General features: G+C 44.8%; 1 long non-coding RNA gene across 1 annotated transcript; it reads left to right on the forward strand.

Annotated features, from left to right (window-relative positions):
• Positions 1–660: 660 nt before the first annotated feature.
• LOC137095079 (uncharacterized) lies at positions 661–16,838 on the forward strand. The gene is made up of 2 exons (XR_010908783.1): positions 661–1,129; positions 16,324–16,838. It is a non-coding gene; the product is annotated as an uncharacterized lncRNA (long non-coding RNA).
• The last annotated feature ends 7,310 nt before the right edge of the window (positions 16,839–24,148 follow it).

Below are 24,148 nucleotides of genomic sequence, written 5' to 3' on the forward strand. Positions count from 1 at the left end.
AGAAAGAAGGAAAGGAAGGATAGAATCATAGAATTATAGAATCAAAGAGTTGGAAGAGACCTCATGGGCCATCCAGTCCAACTCCCTGCCAAGAAGCAGGAATATTGCATTCAAATCACCCCTGACAGATGGCCATCCAGCCTCTGTTTAAAAGCTTCCAAAGAAGGAGCCTCCACCACACTCTGGGGCAGAGAGTTCCACTACTGAACGGCTCTCACAGTCAGGATATTCTTCCTCATGTTCAGATAGAATCTCCTCTCTTGTAGTTTGAAGGAAGGACAGAAGATAAGGTGAAGAAGGGAATAAAGGAAAGGAAAGATAGGACAGAAGGGGAAAGAAGGGAAGGAAGGGAAGAGAAAGAAAGGTAAGGGAGGAAGGAAGGAAACAGAAGAGAAAGTAAAGGAAGGAAGGAAAGAAAGACAGAGGATAAGAGGAAGAAGGGAAGGAAGGAAAGAAGGAAGGAAGGGAAGGAAGGAAGGAAAGGAAGGGAGGAACAGAAGATAAGGGAAGGATCACAGCACTGTGGCTGCCCCGTGGTCTACGGGGAAGCCGGGGGGGGGGGGGGTGAAAGAGCCGCGCCTACCCAGGAAGGCGCCGGGGCTTAGGAGGAGAGGCGTGCAGCACCGGAAGGCCGGGCGGGGCTTAGTGCTGGGCCTCTGGGAGACCTCTTGGGGGCAACGGAGAGTGGGAGGGAGGGAGGACGCCTGGCCCCGAAATGGCTGTATGGTGAGGCCGAAATCTGATGGAGGGGTCAGAAGCAGGAGTCCTCTCTGCCTGCAACTGCTCCTAGGAAAGGTGGGCAGGCCTCTCCGAGGCGCAGTTGCTACGGCAGGCTCAGCACCAGCAGTACGGCGACGGAGTGGAGAAGCCACCTCCTGCTTCTGCTCCCTCGCTTGAGGCTCAAAGAGACCTTGAGGAAGTGAATAGGAAGAGGCCCCTCTGTCTCCGTCGGTCAGGCTAGTGTTTCAGATTTTAAATTTTGGTAGAGCTGTGGCTGGCTCCGGGAGCCCAGCAGCCGTTGCCGCCACAAGTTCCACCGCGAGACGATGGAGGAGCTCTTACATGCACATCAGCATCCCCCACAGCTGCACGCATGCACTGTGATGGCTTCTCCTTTTATTAAGGATTTGTAAGTTGTTTTGGTGTTTTTCTAATTTTTATTATTGTTGGTCACACCTTGTATGGTGAGGAGCTTTGTTGCCAAATTTGGTGGGTATTGGCCAGGTGGTTCTTTTGTTTTTAAGCCACTCATGATGACAGGAACAATTTTATATATATAGATAAGCATGTCAGAAGCAAATTGAGAATACAGTTATAGTGCATACAAAAACCACCAACAAAGTTAGAAGCTTGGCATTCTGCTAAATTTCCTTTGACTAGAAGCTGGTCCATCTTCTGTGTGCTCAGGAGGGAGTTTCTCATCTGGTATTAGCCACTGATTGAAGTTCTGGGTTTTGATCTGCCACTTTTGGAGTCTTGCTTGCTGAGGTGTACCTGCGAGTATTTCTGTAGATCTCATGAAGCTATTTCTTGTTTTAAGACCTTGGCTTTCTGGCTGATTCGTGAACAGAGGATAGACTGGAGATGTCAATGCCTTAGTCCTTTCATTATTGGCTGCTACTTCACGACAGATGTCAGGTGGTGCAATACCAGCTAAACAGTGTAATTTCTCTTGTGTTGTAGTGCGTAGACATCTTATGATAATGTGGCTCATTAAGAGCCACATCCACTGTTTTAACACGATTAGATGTATTCCACACTGGACATGTGGATTCAGAAGCAGAGTAGCAATGCACAAGGGCAGATGTCTTCACTGTGTTGGGTTGTGATCCCCAGGTTGTGCCAGTCAGCTTTTGTATGATATTATTTCTAGCACCCACTTTTTGCTTGATAGTCAAGTAGTACTTCTTGTAAGTCAGAGCATTGTCTAGGATGACTCCCAGGTATTGCTGTGCTGCAGTGTTCCAGTGGGATTCCTTTCCAGGTAATTTGGAGCTTGCGATGTTTGTCTGTTCTTAAAGTGAAAAGCACACATCTGCATTTTAGATGGATTAGGAATCAGCTAGGTTTCCCTGTAGTAGGAAGTAAGAGAAGTAAAGCTTCGGAGAGCTTATGTTCAACCATTTCAAAGCTCCCTGTTTGAGTGGTGATGGCACAATAATCAGCATAGATGAAACTTTGCCCCTTCTGGCAGTAGCTGATCATTTGTGTAAATGTTCAACATTGATAGAGCAACAACATTTCCCTGAGGCTCCCTGTTTTTCTGTCTTCACCATTCACTTTTGTAAAATTCTAAAAGTTAGGAGGGGGTGGCTCTACATTGCTCGTACTGCATTAATACCAAAAGATCTTACAATTTAGCAGTCACACTGGAACTCAACAAAAAAGCTCCTGTTTTGTAGCATATTCCTTATGAAATGGATGAGGTGGTATACTTTTTTTTAGGAGGAGGCGATGATTTACAGTATAACCTACAGACAGGTTTATCAAGACAGCGTCTGTAACCTGCTGTCTTTCAAAACCATCTTCTATGTGCTGAGTCAGGTTCAGCACTTGCGATATGCAGCTTTTCCCTTTTCTGAATCCAGCTTTCTGTGAAATCATAAATGGGTCTTTTTTCCCCACCATTCTGTGCAAGAAAAGTCACATATATCCATATATGGCTGGAAATATACTTTTTAAATGTATCTGTTCCGACTTACATACAAATTCAACTTACAGTACGTATCTTGTTTGTAATGTGAGGACTACTGTATTTTAATTTATTGGGACTAGATTTGTGTGACCAAGCTTATCTCTAAGAAAAATGATCCACTCCTAATCTTGTGGCCCACATTCCACTGATGCTCCAGCTAAAGTAGTTTTTTGGAGAGAAAAAATTATACTCCAATTTCCAGTGACTTTTCCAAGCCATGTCAATCTATGTTAATGTTTAAGCCAGCGGTACACGGTGTAATGAAATAATGTGCCTTCTAACATTTAACAAGGGAAAGCAGGTCACTTGTAGAACATGCTGTTTTATCTAGGGTTGATGTCCTCATTTTCTCTCCTCTGACCGCTACGCTATATAACAGAATTTGGAAAAATGTTCTGTTCCTGATTTGAAAGTGTTATTTCCTGTTTCATTGTGCAGCATTTACTTTGAAAATAGTTGTTTTCTGTGCAAACTAGGTTGAATTGTTTGGGGCACAATGAGATATTCATTAAAAAAACAAGAGCAAAATATGCTATACCAGGATGTCCAAAAGTTTTTACAGTTGAATAAACTTTTTTAAATGAATATCTCATTGAGTCTCAGCCAATTCAGTATAGTTTGTAGCAGCCACAAAAACAAAGTTTCTGGAGAATAGCAAATACTTTCAAAGTAAGGACCACACAATTAAACAGGAAAGTGATGAGAGTTGGGTTGTTGTAGGTTTTTCGGGCTGTATGGCCATGTTCTAGAAGCATTCTCTCCTGACATTTCGCTTGCATCTCTGGCATCTCTGGCAAGCATCCTCAGAGGTTGTGAGGTATGTTAGAACTAGGAAATTTGGGTTTATATATCTGTGAAATGTCCAGGGTGGGAGGAAAAACTCTGGAGTGGGAGTTGTTGTTTATAGCACCCGGGGACCAATTAAAGAGTACTGACCACTGTGTAAAAACAATTATAGTCAAAAAAGTAACTTCCGCAAGATCTGGCCAGGCCACTGAGCAGAGCTATGACTCTCCGTTGATTAATCGGGCAAAAGGTACAGCCTTTGCTTTTAAACTTGTGAGAGATGTCGTGCGCTTTGCTTTGCTTTAGGATGCATATGGTGCCAGTGAGATTAATGCAAAAATGCCCTCTTGGTTTGATGTTAGTTTGTCACGGTGATTATGATCCTGCTGCTCAGACATAGATTTAATCATTATGATTAACACGGCTTCCGTTCCTCGGGGGAATAGCAATGGCCTGCGAGGGAAAGATGTTTTGCAGAGTTCACCATGATGCAGTCACAAAGGGAAATTGCCCCGAAGTCAGAAGAACAATAGTAATTGGAAATGGGGATTGTACTTGGCACCCAGGGCACTCTTAAGGAATGAATCTCCTGCAAAGAGACCATTACATTCCCCACAACATTCCATCTGGCTCATTGTAATTATCGAATTGATATCCCCCACTCTACTTTTTTACTTCTGCAACATCTGCAATCCATTTGGAATAGCAATGGTAATTTCCTCTGTTTTCAGTCTAAATGCCAAGCTATTAACCACTTGCATGTCTTCCTTCAATCCCATTGACAGTGAAGCTGCTCGGCCAGCCTTCAAACGTCTAATATTTTGGATATTTTGAATGGCAGCTTCTGTCTGCATTTCATAGGAAATGAAGACCTAGGACCCTTACACACTGGCCTATATCCCAGGATCTGATTCCAGATTATTTGCTTTAAACTGGATTTTATGAGTCTCCACTGACCGATAATCTGGGATAATCAGATAACCTGGGATCAGATCCTGGAATATAGAGACAGTGTGGAAGGGTCCATGGACTGCCATATAAAATCCAGATTATCTGTTTTGAATCTGATTATATGGCAGTGTAGACACATACAATCCAGTTCAAAGCAGATAATATGGAGGTAAATGCAGCCCAAAGCGCTTAAAAAGAAGACATCCTCGGACATCCTGCATTTTACGAAATGCATGAGGTTGTGAGTGAACTTCAACTCACATCATGCCGGGTTAACCCCCTGAAACTCCATCAATGGTTAAAGTTTGTCAAGTTGGGCAAATTTGCTCTCTAGTAGATGCCCCCATCGGTGGGGTTTGTGTGGTCTCTGGCTGCAGGATGAACTACAGCTTCTACCATGGTGAGTCAGTCCCCTCACACCCCTCCAGTAGGTTCAGTTGGTCATGGGAGTTCTGTATGCCAAGTTTGGTCCAGATCCATCATTGGTGCTGGTCACAGTGTCTCTGGATGTAGGTGAACTACAACTCCCAGAAATGGAGGTCAGTTTCCTTGAAACCTCTTTGGTATGTTCAGTTGGTCTTAGTGGTTCTGTGTGCCAAGTTTGGTCCAGATCTGTCATCAGTGGTGGTCACAGTGTCTCTGGATGTAGGCAGGCATGTAGCCCGGGGGGGGGGGGGGGGTGGGCTTGCCCCCCCCCCCAAATTCTCATGGTGGTTCGCGAAAAGGCCTTACTGGTGCATTACTTAAACTGTTATGTTTATTCATATCATGATCTGATCACCATACTCAATATATCCCATATGCATGGGGGTATTGGGGGAATGATACAAAAGGTTTGCTAGGGTAGACCCTCTTTCACTCAGACTCAGCCCCCCCCCCCCGAAACTTATAACCAGTGGGGTTCACAGTTTCTCAGGTTGTAGATAAACTACAACTCCCAAAGAATCAAGGTCAATCTCTTCCCATCCCGCCCCCCAGTATTCAAATTTGGCTATACTGGGTATGTGTGCCAAATGTGGACCAGATCCATTGTTGTTTGGGATCACAGTGCTCTCTGGATGTAAGTGAACTACAATTTCCCCAAAGCAAGGTGAATTCACCCCACAGCCCTCTAGTATTTTTTATTGGTCATGACGGTTTTGTGTGCCAAGTTAGGTCCAGGCCCATCGTTGATGGGGTTCAGAGTGCTCTTCGATTGCAGGTGAACTATAAATTCCAGTACCTACAACTGCTATAAATCAACATCAATTCCACCCAAAGCCCTCCAGTATTTTTGCTGGGGGTTCTGTGTGCCAAATGTGATCCAGGTCCATTGTTGGTAGGGGTCACAGTGCTCTGTCTTGATGCAGGGTGAACTACAACTTCCATCATGTTGAATCAGGCCCCCAAACCCCTCCAGTATGGTCAGTTGCTGATCAATTCTGCTCTGTTTGCTGTGCCTCACGAAAAGAGTGGGAAAGGGTTATGGGAGAGGCAGTGGGCAGGATCATGCAAATTCCACACCAAAGTAGAGAGTAAGGAACACTGAGATGTCTGTGGTGGAGGAAACACATAGGATGATATTATCTTTGTATGAAAGCCTTCACTTGGGTGGTGGGCAGTCTTGTGAAGACACTGGCAGGGGTTGTACATGTTCACGGCGTTCGCTATAACCTGCGATGTCATTGGAGGGAGGGCCTTTGGTGGGTCCTCCTTGGTGAGGATCATAGTTGTTGTGAAAGTGGGAGCCTGCCTGTGAAAATGGGCACTCCAGCCACATACACATACATGTTTTCACTTTTATTATGGACTAGCTTGGGGACCCGGCGTTGCCCGGGTTATTAGAGAAAGTGGGTAATGGCAGTTCTGTATGCCAAGTTTGGTCTTTATTGGTCTTTGGATAACGGCTGCATTATTTTCAGGAAGTGAGTGAAGGTACTTGAAGTCCCATCATCCATGGCCCATCCTCCTCCAAACAGCAGCAGGATATAGAGTGGGTCATGGGGGCTCTGTGTGCCAAGTTTGGTCTTTATCAGTCATTAGATGAGGGTGGCAGTGGTGTCAGTAAGTGAGTGAAGGTACTGCAAGTCCCATCATCCAAAGTCCATCCCCTTTCAAACAGCAGCAGAATGCAGAGTGGATCATGGGGGCTGTATGTGGCAGGTTTGGTCTTGATTGGTCATTAGAAGAGGGTTGCAGCAATCTTTGGAAGGGAGTGGAGGTACTTGAAGTCCCATCATCCATGGTCTGTCCTCCTCCAAACTGCAGCAGGATGTAGAGTGGGTCATGGAGACTCAGTGTGCCAAGTTTGGTCTTTATCGGTAATTGGATGAGGGTTGCAGTGGTCTCAAGAATTGAGCAATGGTACTGCAAGTCCCATAATCCATGGTCCATCCCCGTCCAAACCACACCAGGACGTAAAGTGGGTCATGAGAGGTCTATGTGCCAAGTTTGGTCCTGATCAGTCATTGGATGAGGTTAACAGCGGTCTCCGAATGTGAGTGATGATACTGCAAGTCCCATCATCCATGGTTCATCCTCCTCCAAACTGCACCAGGATGTAGAGTGGGTCATGGAGACTCAGTGTGCCAAGTTTGGTCTTTATCGGTAATTGGATGACGGTTGCAGTGGTCTCAAGAATTGAGCAATGGTACTGCAAGTCCCATAATCCATGGTCCATTCCCGACCAAACCACACCAGGACGTAAAGTGGGTCATGAGAGGTCTATGTGCCAAGTTTGGTCCTGATCAGTCATTGGATGAGGTTAACAGCGGTCTCAGAATGTGAGTGATGGTACTGCAAGTCCCATCATCCATGGTTCATACTCCTCCAAACTGCAGTAGGATGTAGAGTGGGCCATAAGTACTCTGTGTGCCAAGTTTGGGCCTGGTCTGTGATTTGTAGGGGCTACAATGTTCTGTAGGAAGTGAATCGGGTGAAGGTACTGCAAATCCCATCATTAGTGGCCCATCCTGCCCTGAACTGCACTGGAAGTCCCATCATCCCTCGTCCGCCCTTCTCCAAACAGCATCGGGATGTAGAGTGGGTCAAGGTGGCTCTGTGTGCCAAGTTTGGTCTTTATCAGACATTAGTAAGGGTTGCAGCAGTCTTGGGAAGGGAGTGGAGGAGGTACTTGAAGTCCCATCATCCATGGTCTGTCCTCCTCAAAAATGCACCAGGATGTAGAGTGGGTCATGGGGACTCGGTGTGCCAAGTTTGGTCTTGATCAGTCATTGGATAAGGTTAACAGCGGTCTCAGAATGTGAGAGGTGGTACTGCAAGTCCCATCATCCATTGTCAAATTCTTCCAATCCGCACCAGGATGTAGAGTGGGTCATGTTGGCTCTCTGTGTAAATTGTGGTCCTGATCTATCATTCTTGGTCATGGAGACTCAGTGTGCCAAGTTTGGTCTTTATCGGTAATTGGATGAGGATTGCAGTGGTCTCAAGAATTGAGCAAAGGTACTGCAAGTCCCATAATCCATGGTCCATCCCCGGCCAAACCACACCAGGACGTAAAGTGGGTCATGAGAGGTCTATGTGCCAAGTTTGGTCATGATCAGTCATTGGATGAGGTTATCAGCGGTCTCAGAATGTGTGTGATGGTACTGCAAGTCCCATCATCCATGGTTGCAGTAGGATGTCGAGTCAGTCTTGCAGGCTCTGTGTGCCAAGTATAGTCTGTATTGGTAATTGTCTGACTCCGCCCCCTCTGGCCTTTTCCTTTCCTCTCTTTGTCATCTTGGAATCTTGGAATTGAGGCTGGCCAATCAGAGACCATATGCAAATTTCCTTCTCATGTCCCCGTTTCTGCCATTCACTGTTTTCTCCACCAGGGGCTCCTATTGAAGCTGGCCAATTAGAGACCATATGCAAATTTCCTTTTCATGTCCCCGTTTCTGCCATGAACTGTTTTCTCCACCAGGGGCTCCTATTGAAGCTGGCCAATCAGAGACCATATGCAAATTTCCTTCTCATGTTCCCGTTTCTGCCATGAACTGTTTTCTCCACCAGGGGCTCCTATTGAAGCTGGCCAATCAGACACCATATGCAAATAGCACCACTGCGGCAGCCAATCCGAATGTTGGAACTTTCAGGCTGGCCAATCAGAACGCTGGCACATACACCGCCCTTCCGCCCTCCACAATTCCTCTGTCCGATACAAACACTCTTCTTTATTATATACTAGCTTGGGGACCCGGCGTTGCCTGGGTTATTAGAGAAAGTGGGTATTGGTGGTTCTGTATGCCAAGTTTGGTCTTTATTGGTCTTTGGATAACGGCTGCATTATTTTCAGGAAGTGAGTGAAGGTACTTGAAGTCCCATCATCCATGGGCCATCCTCCTACAAACAGCAGCAGGATACAGAGTGGGTCATGGGGGCTCTGTGTGCCAAGTTTGGTCTTTATCAGTCATTAGATGAGGGTGGCAGTGGTGTCCGTAAGTGAGTGAAGGTACTGCAAGTCCCATCACCCAAAGTCCATCCCCTTTCAAACTGCAACAGGACGTAAAGTGGGTCATGGGGGCTCTGTGTGCTAAGTTTGGTCTTGATCAGTCATTGGATGAGGATCACAGCAGTCTCAGAACATGAGTTAAGGTACTGCAAGTTCCATAATCCATAGTCTCCCTCAAACATCACCAGAATGTTGAGTTGGCCATGGGGGCTCCCTGTGCCAAGTTTGGTCTTTCTTGGTATTTGGATGAGTGTCACTGTGGTTTCAGGAAGTGAGTGAAGGTACTGCAAGTCCCATCATCCATTGTCCGTCCTCCTCCAAACAGCACCAGGATGTAGAGTCGCTCATGGGGGCTCTGTGTGCCAAGTTTGGTTTTGATTGGTCATTAGATGAGGGTTGCACCAGTCTTGGGAAGTGAGTGGAGGTACTTGAAGTCCCATCATCCATAGTCTGTTCTCTCCCAAACCTCACCAGAATGTTGAGTTGGCCATGGGGGCTCTGTGTGCCAAGTTTGGTCTTCATCAGTCATTGGATGAGGGTCTCAGTGGTTTCACTGAGTGAAGGTACTCTAAGTCCCATCGTCCATGGTGCATCATCCTCCAAACCGTACCAGGATGAAGAGTGCATCATGGAGACCTGGTGTGCCAACTTTGGTCCTTATCGGAAATTGGATGATGTTTTGCAGTGGTCTCAGGAATTGAGCAAAGGTACTGCAAGTCCCAAAATCCATGCACGATCCACAGTCAAACCTCACCAGGGCATAAAGTGGGTCATGAGAGGTCTATGTGCCAAGTTTGGTGTTGTTCAGTCATTGTTGAGGGTCGCAGCAGTCTCGGAAAGCGAGTAGAGGTACTTCAAGTCCCATCATCCATGGCATGCCCTACTCCAAACCATATTAGGATGTAGAGTGGGTCATGGGGGCTCTGTGTGCCAAGTTTGGTTTTGTTTGGACATTAAATGAGGGTTGCAGCAGTCTTGGGAAGGGAGTGGAGGTACTTCAAGTCCCATCATCCATGGTCTGTCCTCCTCGAAAGTGCACCAGGATGTAGAGTGGGTCATGGGGACTCTGTTTGCCAAGTGTGGTCTTGATCAGTCATTGGCGTGGGTCGCAGTGATCTCAGGAAGTGAGTGAAATGATTGCAAGTCCCATCATCCATTGCCAAATTCTTCCAAACCGCACCAGGATGTAGAGTGGGTCATGCAGGCTCTCAGTGTAAATTGTGGTCCTGATCCATCATTGTTGGCAGTTGTAATGGTCTTAGGAAGGGAGTGCAGGTATTGCAAGTCCCATCGTCCATGGTGCATCCTCCTTCAAACTGCACCTGGATGTAGAGTGCGTCATGGAGACTCAGTGTGCCAAGTTTGGTCTTTCTCGGTAATTGGATGAGGGTTGCAGTGGTCTCAAGAATTGAGCAATGGTAATGCAAGTCCCATAATCCACGGTCCATCCCCGGCCAAACCACACCAGGACGTACAGTGGGTCATGAGAGGTCTATGTGCGAAGTTTGGTCCTGATCAGTCATTGGATGAGGTTAACAGCGGTCTCAGAATGTGAGTGGTGGTACTGCAAGTCCCATCATCCATGGTTCATTGTCCTCCAAACTGCAGTAGGATGTCGAGTGGGTGATGGGGGTTCTGTGTGCCAAGTTTCGTCTGTATTGGGAGTGTTCTGACCCAGCCCCCGGCCTTTCCTTTCCTCTCTTGGTCATCTAGGAATGTTGGAATTGAGGCTGGCCAATCAGAGACCATATGCAAATTTCCTTCTGTCATGCCCCGTTTCTGCCATGAACCCTCTTCTCCACCAATGGCTCCTATTGAAGCTGGCCAATCAGAGACCATATGCAAATAGCACCACAGCAGCAGCCAATCAGAACACTGCCACATACATTTCCGCCCTCCCTCCACAATTCCTCTGTCCTATACAAACAAACATTCTTCTTTATTATATACTAGCTTGGGGACCCGGCATTGCCCGGGTTATTAGAGAGAGTGGGTAATGGCGGTTCTGTATGCCAAGTTTGGTCTTTATTGGTCTTTGGATAACGGCTGCATTATTTTCAGGAAGTGAGTGAAGGTACTTGAAGTCCCATCATCCATGGGCCATCCTCCTACAAACAGCAGCAGGATATAGAGTGGGTCATGGGGGCTCTGTGTGCCAAGTTTGGTCTTTATCAGTCATTAGATGAGGGTGGCAGTGGTGTCAGTAAGTGAGTGAAGGTATTGCAAGTCCCATCATCCAAAGTCCATCCCCTTTCAAACTGCATCAGGATGTAGAGTGGATCATGGGGGCTCTGTGTGCCAAGTGTGGTCTTGATTGGTCATTAGAAAAGGGTTGCAGCAGTCTTGGGAAGGGAGTGGAGGTACTTGAAGTCCCATCATCCATGGTCTGTCCTCCTCCAAACTGCAGCAGGATGTAGTGTGGGTCATTGGAGCTCCATGTGCCAAGTTTAGTCTTGATTAGTCATTGGCGAGGGTCTCAGTGGTCTCAGGAAGTGAGCAAAGGTACTGCAAGTCCCATCATCCATCTCCAAAGTTTTCCAAACCACACCAGGACGTAAAGTGGGTCATGAGAGGTCTATGTGCCAAGTTTGGTCTTGATCCGTCATTGGATGAGGTTTGCAGAGGTCTCAGAACGTGAGTGAAGGTACTGGAAGTTCCATCATCCATGGTCCACCCTTCTCCAAAACTGCAGCAGGATGTAGAGTGGGTCATGGGGGTTCTGTGTGCCAACGTTGGTCTTGATTGGTCATTAGATGAGTTTTGCAGCAGTCTTGGGTAGTGGAGGTACTTGAAGTCCATCATCCATGGTCTGTCGTCCTCCAAACTGCTCCAGGATGTAGAGTGGGTCATTGAAGCTCCATGTGCCAAGTTTAGTCTTGATGAGTCATTGGCGAGGGTCTCAGTGGTCTCAGGAAGTGAGTGAAGTGACTGCAAGTCCCATCATCCATTGTCAAATTCTTCCAAGCCGCACCAGGATGTAGAGTGAGTTATGCGGGGTCTCTGTGTAAATTGTGGTCCTGATCCATCATTGTTGGCAGTTATAATGGTCTTAGGAAGGGAGTGCAGGTATTGCAAGTGCCATCGTCCATGGTGCATCGTCCTTCAAACTGCACCAGGATGTAGAGTGCGTCATGGAGACTCAGTGTGCCAAGTTTGGTATTTATTGGTAATTGGATGAGGGTTGCAGTGGTCTGAAGAATTGAGCAATGGTACTGCAAGTCCCATAATCCACGGTCCATCCCCGGCCAAACCACACCAGGACGTAAAGTGGGTCATGAGAGGTCTATGTGCCAAGTTTGGTCATGATCAGTCATTGGATGAGGTTATCAGCGGTCTCAGAATGTGAGTGATGGTACTGCAAGTCCCATCATCCATGGTTCATCCTCCTCCAAACTGCAGTAGGATGTCAAGTGGGTCATGGGGGCTCTGTATGCCAAGTCTGGTCTGTATTGGTAATGTTCTGACTCAGCCCCCTCTGGCCTTTTCCTTTCCTCTCTTTGTCATCTCGGAATCATGGAATTGAGGCTGGCCAATCAGAGACCATATGCAAATTTCCTTCTCATGTCCCCGTTTCTGCCATGAACTGTTTTCTCCACCAGGGGCTCCTATTGAAGCTGGCCAATCAGAGACCATATGCAAATTTCCTTTTCATGTCCCCGTTTCTGCCATGAACTGTTTTCTCCACCAGGGGCTCCTATTGAAGCTGGCCAATCAGAGACCATATGCAAATTTCCTTCTCATGTCCCCGTTTCTGCCATGAACTGTTTTCTCCACCAGGGGCTCCTATTGAAGCTGGCCAATCAGAGACCATATGCAAATAGCACCACTGTGGCAGCCAATCCGAATGTTGGAACTTTCAGGCTGGCCAATCAGAATGCTGGCACATACACCGCCCTTCCGCCCTCCCTCCACAATTCCTCTGTCTGATACAAACACTCTTCTTTATTATATATATAGACTAGGTTGGGGACCCGGCGCTGCCCGGGTTATGAGAGAAAAGAATTGTATATCAAGGCTGGTGTTTGGCTCGCAGTGGTCTCAGGAAGTTAGTGAAGGTACTGTGAGTCCCATCGTCCTCCAAACTGCACCAGGATGGAGAAGTTTGGTCTTGATCAGTCATTGGATGAGGGTCACAGCAGTCTCAGAAAGTGAGTTAAGGTACTGCAAGTCCCATCATCCATAGCCTCCCTCAAATATCACCAGAATGTTGAGTTGGCCATGGGGGCTCTCTGTGCCAAGTTTGGTCTTTATTGGTATTTGGATGAATGTCACGGTGGTTTCAGGAAGTAAGTGAAGGTACTGCAAGTCCCATCATCCATTGTCCGTCCTCCAAACAGCACCAGGATGTTGAGTCTCTCAACACATGGGGGCTCTGTGTGCCAAGTTTGGTCTTGATTGGTCATTAGATGAGGGTTGCAGCAGTCTTGGGAAGTGAGTGGAGGTCCTTGAAATCCCATCATCCATAGTCTGTTCTCCCCCAAACCTCACCAGAATGTTGAGTTGGCCATGGGGGTTCTGTGTGCCAAGTTTGGTCTTCATCAGTCATTGGATGAGGGTCTCAGTAGTTTCACTAAGTGAGTGAAGGAACTGCAAGTCCCATCGTCCATGGTGCATCATCCTCCAAACCGCACCAGGATGTAGAGTGCATCATGGAGACCCGGTGTGCCAAGTTTGGTCCTTATCGGAAATTGGATCATGGTTGCAGTGGTCTCAGGAATTGAGCGAAGATACTGCAAGTCCCATATTCCATGCTCGATCCACAGTCAAACCACACCATGGCATAAAGTGGGTCATGAGAGGTCTATGTGCCAAGTTTGGTGTTGTTCAGTCATTGTTGAGGGTCGCAGCAGTCTCGGAAAGCGAGTAGAGGTACTTCAAGTCCCATCATCCATGGTATGCCCTACTCCAAACTGCAGTAGGATGTAGAGTGGGTCATGGGGGCTCTGTGTGCCAAGTTTGGTTTTTTTCGGACATTAGATGAGGGTTGCAGCAGTCTTGGGAAGGGAGTGGAGGTACTTCAAGTCCCATCATCCATGGTCTGTCCTCCTCAAACGTGCACCAGGATGTAGAGTGGGTCATGGGGACTCTGTGTGCCAAGTTTGGTCTTGATCCGTCATTGGCGAAGGTCTCAGAGGTCTCAGGAAGTGAGTGAAGTGACTTCAAGTCCCATCATCCATTTCCATATTTTTCCAAACTGCACCAGGATGTAGAGTGGGTCATGTGGGCTCTTTGTGCGAATTGTGATCCTGATCCATCACTGTTGGCAGTTGTAATGGTCTCAGGAAGGGAGTGCAGGTATTGCAAGTCCCATCGTCCATGGTGCATCCTCCCCCAAACCGCACCAGGATGTAGAGTGTGTCATGGAGACTCAGTGTGCAAAGTTTGGTCTTTATCGTAATTGCATGAGGGTTGCAGTGGTCTCAAGAATTGAGCAAAGGTACTGAAAGTCCCATAATCCAAGGTCTATCCCCGACCAAACCACACCAGGATGTAAAGTGGGGCATGAGAGGTCTATGTGCCAAGTTTGGTCCTGATCAGTCATTGGATGAGGTTAACAGCAGTCTCAGAATGTGAGTGATGGTACCGCAAGTCCCATCATCCATGGTTCATCCCCCTCCAAACTGCAGTAGGATGTAGAGTGTGTCATGGGGGCTCTGTGTGCCTATTTCGGTCTGTATTGGGAGTGTTTTGACCCAGCCCCCGGCCTTTCCTTTCCTCTCTTTGTCATCTCGGAATGTTGGGTTTGAGGCTGGCCAATCAGAGACCATATGCAAATTTCCTTCTCATGTCCCCGTTTCTTCCATGAACTTTTTTCTCCACCAGGGGCTCCTCTTGAAGCTGGCCAATCAGAGACCATATGCAAATAGCACCACTGCGGCAGCCAATCCGAATGTTGGAACTTTCAGGCTGGCCAATCAAAACGCTGGCACATACTCCTCCCGCCACACCGCCACACATCCGCCACATACAAGTTTTGACTTTTATTATATGTATAGATATAGATAGATATAGATATTTTTTATTGAATTCCATTTATTATTTAACAGTAGGAGCAACTATATGATTTCTTCATGCTCACCCATGTCAACACTGTTGAAAGAGAAAAACTCAAATAATCAAGAGGAAGGACTGTGAACCCCATTCAATTTTGGTATTCTTGACCCCAGAAGTCACTGTTTCCCCAGGCTTTTAAAGAATTATTTTAATACTAGCCGTCCTCTGTTATGCATTGCTATGGCCCAGTGTGTGTATATGTGTTTTGTGTGTATATACATGTGTATATGTGTGTGTATATATTTGTGTATATGTGATTTGCACATGTGTTGTAATGTCTTTTTTATTTTTTGGCTTTTTAAGTCTCTTCAGCTGTGTTTTTCAGTGTTTTATGAGTGATGGTCACTTATTGGTCTGATAGGTGTATTTGGTGTCAATTTGCCCAGTGGTTTTTGTGTTATGTTAATCCTACAAATGAACATTACATTTTTATTTATATAGACTAGCTGTCCCCTGCCATGCGTTGCTGTGGCCCAGTCTGTGTATATGAGCTTTGTGAGGGTATATATTTGTGTATATGTGTATACATGTGTATTTGCATTTATATATGTGGTTTTGGGCATGCGTTGTAATGTATTTTTTATTTTTTGGCTTTTAAAGTCTCTTTTGCTGTGTTTTTCAAAGTTTTAATGAGTGATGGTCACTCGTTGGCCTGATACATGTATTGTGTCCAAATTTGGTGTCAATTTGCCCAGCGGTTTTTGAGTTATGTTAATCCCACCAACAAACATTACATTTTTATTTATATAGATTTCTACATATGTGCATTTTTTAAAAAAAATAATGCTACTGATTTAATGCTGACCTCTGGTCAATTTTGCTCATTTTATATTTTCACAAATCATATACCGCCCAGGGAACTTTGATTAGTGAATCGATTGGAAATACAAATCACTAAAATTATAGGCACATATATCTACCAGTTTCTACTTAGGGGATCTCAAAATACACCGCAGCAATATAATCCTGAGAGCCTAAAGCACATCCATCATATAGAATGCTGGGGTATGTTTAAAGCAGCAGGAGAATAAAAAAATATGTGTGCAAATACTTAGAATCGCTGCAAGTTACAGCAAGGCAGCAACCTTCCTATCAAGCCTATAGGCTAGCAATAGGATCCAAAAAAAGTTTTGTCCTTCCATATTGGAGTGCTTTGAAATGGCGGAGCTTCTTCTTTCATGTCGTTAGCATCTTTTTAGTACTAATGGTATCCCCTAAGCACTTTGTGTAGGTAAATAATGAATAATAGATGCGCAACAAAGGTATTGGCAGGTGTTCCAAGGAGGGTTGGAAAGAGGTAATGTTTTAAACATTAAATATTAAAGCAAAGGATGGCTGGGCTGGCATGGAACAAATTGTTTTGCTTCTGCTCTGGAGTCTCACAGCTTTGTTTCTCACCCACCAGCCAAGAATGTCAGTCTGGCTGTCAAAATGTTTAGTGGAATCATCAGGGCACGCTCCAGTCTATTTTTAAGAAGAGGAAAAGAATGACAATTAAGCGAGCGGAGGCTTCCATTCTACACACCTGCTATGTCTTCTTAAAGATCGGAGTGTTTATTTACTGCGGCTTCAGCCAGGATTCGGGGAGAAGATTTGGTGAAACCGGCCCATCGGCAATAAAAATCCCTGCACGTAAGAAGAGAACATTGTGAAGAAGAGTGTGACCAGTCTGACACCAAGATTGCATGTAACCTTAACTGTGAGAGAAGCTTTCTCGGAGTAACCCATATTGTATGATTGACAAGATGTTATGTAAGGCCCAAGATCCCAAGAAAGGGCTTTTGCAACAACATCTTGCTATAGTCTGGAAGCCTTGGGTCCTCAATGTAGAAAAGAGTTGTGATCAGAGGAGGATTCCAAGTCCTCAGAGAGTAGTAGTAGTAGTAGTAGTAGTAATAAATTACACAGTCCTAGATGCTTGGGAAGTGTTCAACTTGTGAGTTTGTGATATGAACTCCAGCATATATATCTCGTTTGCTGTGACATAATGTGTTTTTGTGTAAATAATAATAATAATAATAATAATAATAATAAACTTTATTTATATTCTGCTCTATCTCTCTGAGGGGACTCTGAGCGAATTACAGTTTCCACATATATAGGCAAACATTCAATGCCTTTTAATACAATGAACAATGATGTACAATACACATAAAGGAAAAGGTTTCCCTTTCCATTTCCAGCATCTGGAGGCAGTGCCCAATTCTGGCCATGGGGAGGTGCTCTTGTCCCATATGCCAAGGAGCCTGTTATCCGTAGACCCTCCTGGTTGTGTTTTGCCAGCATGGCTGCATGAGCGCCTTTTGCTTTCCCACTGAAGTAGTACCTATTGATCTACTCACATTACATGCATCAACTGCTAGGTTGGCAGGAGCTAGAGCTGACAGCTGGGAGCTCACCCCAACCTGTCCTCAATACTTTTCAGCAACCTGGTCCTATTATCATTATTATTATTATTATTATTATTATTATTATTATTATTATTATTATTGGGTTGCTCTGAGTTTTTCCAGGCTCTTTGACCATGCTGTTGCCATATCTCTTTTCTCTGGAATGAGTATCTCTGCTATCATCCACTCTGTCTGGTTTCTCCTATGGACACTTTGAGTCTCCTTATGGAGAGAAAAAGTGGGGTATAAATAAACATAATAAATAAAGTGTTGTCAAAGGTTTTCATGGCCAGAATCACTGGGTTGATGTGAGTTTTTTGGGCTGTATGGCTATGTTCTAGCAGAATTCTCTCCTGCTGTTTTGCCTGCATCTGTGACTAATGCAATATTCAGATGTCTGTTGTGGAATAATGTCCAGGGTGGGAGAAAGAACCGTTGTCTGTGTAAAGCAAGTGTGAATGTTGCAACTGACAAGCTTGAATAGCATTGAGTAGCCATGAAGCTTCAAAGTCAATCAGTGATGGTATCTGCATAGAGGTTGCCTTGTCTCTGTTGCCTGGAGGTATCCTCTAGAGGTGATAACTGGCACTTGGTTGTTTGCTGTCTGGAGTTCCCCCCTTTCTGAGTGGTGTTCGTTTATTTACTGTTTTGATTCTGGAGGGGCTTTTTTTAATACTGTTTAACCAGATGTTGCTCATTTTCGTGGTTCCTTCCTTGAAATTGTGGATTTCAGTGCTTCTCTGTGTAAACTGACATGATGGTTGTCAGAGTGGTCCAGCATTTCTGTGTTCTCATATATTACTCTGTGTCCAGGTTGGTTCGTGGTTCGTATCTGGGCAAGTACTCAGCTATAGCTGATTTCTCTGGTTGAGTTAGTCTGTAGTGCCTTTCATGTGCTTTGATTTGTGTCTGGGCAATGCTGTGGGTGGGCAGTTAACACCCCCCAAACAGAGGATGCCTCCAAGCAACAGAGGCCAGGCTATGTGGTTGGTTTTCGGTTAGGATGAGGTTAATTATTTTGTCTCAGTCTAGTTTTTTGTAAATATTTGTTGTAAGTCTCCCTGAGTCCCCTTGGGGAGATAGGGCAGAATATAAATAAAGTTATAATATTATTATTACCTCCATGCAGATACTTTCACTGATTGACTTTGCAAACTTCATGGCTACTCCAATGCTAATTCAAGTTTACTAATTACAACATTCATGCTTGCTTTACACAGACAAGAGTTCTTTCTCTCATCCTGGACATTCCACGGAGATACACACACACATACCACTTGCCTCATTGCCAACAGAACCTTTAGCCACAGATGCAGGCAAAACATCAAGAGAGAATGCTACTGGAACATGGCCATGCAGCCCAAACAATTCACAGCTACCCAGTGATTCTGGCCATGAAAGCCTTCAACAACACATTATTTATTATCTTTATTTATATCCTTCTTTGTCTCTCCTCAAGGAGACTTAAAGCATCCATAGGAGGAGCCACACAGAGTGGAAGAGAGCAGACGAGATGCTCCTTCCAGAGAAAGGAGATGTAGCAACAGCTCAGAAGAGTGGTGCTCAAGGAGACATGACAGAATGGCCCTGCCAAGGAACACACGGGGAATGAGGATCCATCTGGAGAATCCTCCGGCTAATTAAAATCTGACTCGATAGAGCTGGGGTTGGGAGTGAGGAAAAGTAGAATAAAAAGGACATGTGAAATGACATCCATGAATGTTGACTGCAGAAAGGCTTGTCTTTATAGCAAATACAAAAGTTGTGCAGATTATCATGTTTTGTTTTGTTGTGTTTTGATTATTCTTATGAATGTATAAGAATAATCAAACAGCAATGAAGCTAGAGTATAAGCCAGGCACGGGCAAACTTCAGCCCCTCCAGGTGTTTTGGACTACAATTCCCACAATTCCTAACAGCCTGTAGGCTGTTAGGTATTGTGGGCATTGAAGTCCAAAACACCTGGAGGGCCAAAGTTTGCCCATGCCTGTAAAGGAGGAGCAAACTGACAATTTGAAAACACTGGCCTGAATACTGTTGCCAGGCCTAACTGGGATATACCCTGCTGATCGATAGGTTGACAGTTCAAGCCCGAGTTGGGGTGAGTACCCAGCGTTAGCAGGCCGAAAGCAGAAATGTTTTTAAAATGGATATTAACTTAATGGTTTTACTTAATGTGTAATGTTGTTATATTCATATGTATTCTGTGTGTGTTGGCATCGAATTGTTGCCATTGTAAGCCACCCTGAGCCCCCCTTTGGGGATTAAGAAGGGTGGGAAACAAATGTTGGAAATAAAAATAAATAAAATGAGTAGTTAAATAAGTACTGCTTTTAGTGGGGAGATAAAATGTTATTATGTTTATTTATACCCTGCTTTGTCTCTCCTCAAGGACTGAGGAAAGACAAAGTGACCGGAGTCGAGCACAGCCTCCAAGATGTCGGAAATAAGATGGGAAAAACCGCCTTGATCTCTGTTTGTGTTGTCTGCCCTTGTTAATTGTATAATTGACACTGAATGTTTGTTGTATGTGTGTTCTGTAAGCTGCTCTGAGTCCCCTTCAGGGTGAGAAGGGCGGGACATAAATACTTTAAATAAATAAATAAATAAATAAATAAATAAATACACTGACATATAATCCAGTTCAAAGCAGATAATCTGGGTTTTATATAGCAGTGTAGAAGAGGCCACAGGGTCCTTCCACACAGCCTATAACCCAGAATATCAAGTCAGATTATCCACAATATCTGCTTTGAAATGGGTTATCTAAGTCCACACTGCTAAATAATCCAGTTTATGCTGGATTTTATACAGCTGTGTGGAAGGGGCATCAGTTTCTTGCTGGCTCCTATGTGTGAATAGCCTCAGCTATATTTTCTGAATGCTGCGTGTGGCTCTCCTCTCCCCCCCCCTCCAGCGACAACAACAACAACAACAACAACAAGTTCTTAAAGACCTTGGCCTGCACTTAAGCACAATCAGCACTGATAAAATTACCATCTGCCAGCTGCAGAAGGCCACCTTACTGGAATCTGCACGCATTATTCACTGATACATCACACAGTCCTAGACACTTGGGAAGTGTCCAACGTGTGATCCAATACAACAGCCAGTACAGTGATCTTGTCGGCTGTGGACTCATCTTGTTGTGTTTCAAATAATAATAATTTTTATTTCTTACCCACCTCTCCTGATGGCTCAAGGCGGATTACAACAAAGTCAAAAACATGAACATCAAATATATATGTACAATTAATTTTATAGATAAAAACACAAAAAATATAAAAAATTGCACCAAACACACAGAGTTGACATATAACAGCAACAGAATATAAATCAAAACTCATGATTGAAAGTTGACTGGGTAGGCTTGCCAGAAGAGAAAGATAATGTATCTTTTATAAAGGGCTGCATTGCTTTAGCTGCAAAAGGCCATCTTTCCCAGCCACTCTCCCAAATGGCAGTAGATTGTTGTGGGCCAAACACATCTACTTTGCCATATAATCTGGTTTTGGAATGCAGATGAACTGCATTCGATGGCAGCATATACTCATACAATGTTCAAGGTAGTTCACCTGTATGACGAATCTGGATTATATGGCAGTGTAGATCCAGCCTGAGGTGGAATCCAACCCCAGCGGTTTGAGGCCAAGTTCAGTGGTTGATCTCAAGCCCTTCCTGTCCTCAAAGCAGCTCCAGACCTGTCAGTGTAAGAATGTCCCTTCTTTCTTCCCTTCCTTTCTCACCCCTTCTTTCTCCCTCTTTCTTTCCATCCTTCCCTTCATACCATTCCTCCTTTTCTTTCTCTTCCTCCCTTCCTCCCTTCCCTTTTTTCTTTCCTCCATTTCCCTCACACACCTTGTCCTCTTCTTTCCTTCTTCTCCCCTTCTTTTGCTCTTTTTTCTCCTGTCCTTCATCCTTCTCCCCTTCCTGTCTCTTCCCTTCTTTCTTGTCCACTTTCCATTTCTTTCTTTTCTCCCTTCATACTTTCCCACCTTCCCTTTCACTTCCTCTCTCCCCTCCTTCGGTTTTTCTTTCCTCCATTTCCCTCACACACCTTCCCCTCTGCCTTCATTCCTTCCTTCCTCTCATCTTCTTTTGCTCTTTTCTCTTTCATCCTTCATCTTTCACCCCTTCCTGACTTCCATTCTTTCTTGTCCCTTCTTTCTCTTTCTTTCCTTCCTCTCTTCATACCTTCCTCCCTTTCCTTTTTCTTTCTCCCCTTTTCCCTTAATTTTTCTTTCCTCTATTATCCTCATACACCTTCCCCCCTTCATTCTTTCCTTCTTCTCCCCTTCTTTTGCACTTTTCTCTCCCATTATTCATCCTTCCCCCCTTCCTGTCTCTTTCCTTCTTTCTTGTCCCTTCTTTCTCTTTCTTTCCTTCCTCTCTTCATTCCTGTTCCTGTTTTCTTTCTCTTCCTCCCTTCTTCTCTTATTTTTTCTTACCTCCATTTCCCTCACCACCTCCCTTACATTCTTTTCCCTCCCCCTTCCTGTCTCTTCCTTCCTTTCTCTTCCTTCCTTCCCTCACTTTCTTCCTTTTGCTTCCTCTCCTCTCTGCTTCTTGGGGCCCTTTCACACTGCCCTTTATCCTAGGATATGATCCATGTTCAGAAGCATTCTCTCTTGACACATCTATGGCAGAGGTAATTAGGTTCTTGGTTAGGATGTTCTAGACCATGATATAAACCCTGTTGTTCTAGGTCACGAAGCTCTGTGCTAGGGCATTCTAGAAGGTTCTAAGTTAGAAGAGCCCTTCCTCAGCTCTTGTTTTTGGACTTATTTGTTCTAGGTTATCATCTAAAGCATAATGTTCTAGGTTATGAAGCTCTAGGTCAGGGCATTTTAGACAAGAAGGTTCTAAGCTAGAAGAACCCTTCCCCAGCTCTTCTTTTTTGGACTGCAGCACAAAAATGTATTGGTTCTAGGTTATAATCTAAGGCCTGATGTTTTAGATCACGAGGCTCTGGGTTTGGTGTTCTAGGTCAAGATGCTTTGAATATGGTGTTCTAGATCGGAAGGTTCTAAGATAGAAGAACACTTTTCCCAGCTCTTCTTTTTGGACTGCCGCACAAAGAATCTTATTGCTTCTAGGCTATAATTTAACTCAGGATGTTCTAGGTTTTGGGCACTGGGTCAGTGCATTCTAGACCAGAAGGTTCTAAGACAGAAAAGCCCTTTCCCCAGCTCTTTTTTGGACTGCCACTCAAGGAATCCTATTTGTTCTAGGTTGTGATAGAAGTCTGGATATTCTAGGTCATGAGGCTTTGGGTTAGGGTGTTCTAGACCAGTAGGTTCTAAGCTATAAGAGCTCTTTTCCTAGCACTTTTTTTAGACTGTGGCACAAAGAATCTTACTGGTTCTAGGCTAGAGTGTTATTAGTTAAGATGTTCTATGCCAGGATGCTCTAGATAAGACAGTTCTCTTGCTCTTCTTTTCAGACTGTCACCAATAATAGTCTCAGTTCTGGGTTAGAATGTTATTAGAAAGACTCAGTGATAAGAGAAGATGAAAATAAACAAACTTGCCTTAGGGCCCTTCCACACAGCTGTATAAAATCTACATTGAACTGGTTTATCTGGCATTGTGGGCGCAGATAATTCAGTTCAAAGCCGATCTTGTGGATGACCTGCCTTGGTATTAGAATCATATAGTTGGAAGAGACCTCATGGGCCATCCAGTCCAACCCCCTGCCAAGAAACAGGAAAATTGCATTCAAAGCACCTCTGACAAATGGCCATTCAGCCTTTGTTGAAAAGCCTCCAAAGAAGGAGCCTCCACCACACTCTGGGGCAGAGTTCCACTGCTGAACAGCTCTCACAGTCAGGAAGTTCTTCCTAATGTTCAGATGGAATCTCCTTTCTTGTAGTTTGAAGCAATTGTTTTGTGTCCTAGTCTCCAGGGCAGCAGAAAACAAGCTTGCCTCCTCCTCCCTATGACTTCCTCTCACATCTTTATAGATGGTCCTCATCATGTCTCCTCTCAGCCTTCTCTTCTTCAGGCTAAACATGCCCAGCTCTTTAAGCTGCTCCTCATAGGGCTTGTTCTTCAGACCCTTATAATTTTAGTTGCCCTCCTCTGGACACATTCTATCTTGTCAACATCTTCTTTCAATTGTGGTGCCCAGAGTTGGACAGAATATTCCAGGTGTGATCTAACCAAGGCAGAATAGAGGGGTTGCATGACTTCCCAGGATCGAGACATTAGACTCCTATTGATGCAGAACAAAATCCTGCTGGCTTTTTTTGCCGCTGCATCACATCCCTCTTGGAGTCCTCTCAATTATACTTTTTCTATTCCTACCTCATCCAAGGTTTTATCATTTTACCTCGTCCATTTGGCCTGCCCATTGTGTTCAATTTTATAATATGTCAATTTGCTTTATTCATTTTATTTTGCTACTGTATGTATTTTATTACAATGTATTTTTATTGTCTGCATTTTGTATTTTATTTGTTGTATTGTACCTTTGGGCTTGGCCTCATGTTAGTAGCCCGAAGTCCCCTTTGGGGAGATGGTGGCAGGGTATAAATAAAGATGATGATGATGATGATGATTATTATTATTATTATTATTATTATTGGCTCATATTTAACTTGACATGGCTGTGTGGAAAGGCCCTTTGCTGCAAAAGGCAGGGAACCCAAAGGCTCTTCTTTTTTCCTCCCACTTTTGCACAAAGAAAGGCTGCTGCTTCCAAAAAAGCCAAAGGAGGAGAGTGGCTGCACCTGTTGCGGATGCTTGTGGCAGCTGCCTAAGCCCCGCTCCTCGGCGATAAGCCCCACCCCTTCCCCTTCAATCCCCCCCCCCCCCATCTCCTTCCTTTCCTTACCTGAAA

Source organism: Anolis sagrei, chromosome Y, assembly GCF_037176765.1.
Source record: "Anolis sagrei isolate rAnoSag1 chromosome Y, rAnoSag1.mat, whole genome shotgun sequence".
Lineage (NCBI taxonomy): Eukaryota > Metazoa > Chordata > Lepidosauria > Squamata > Dactyloidae > Anolis > Anolis sagrei.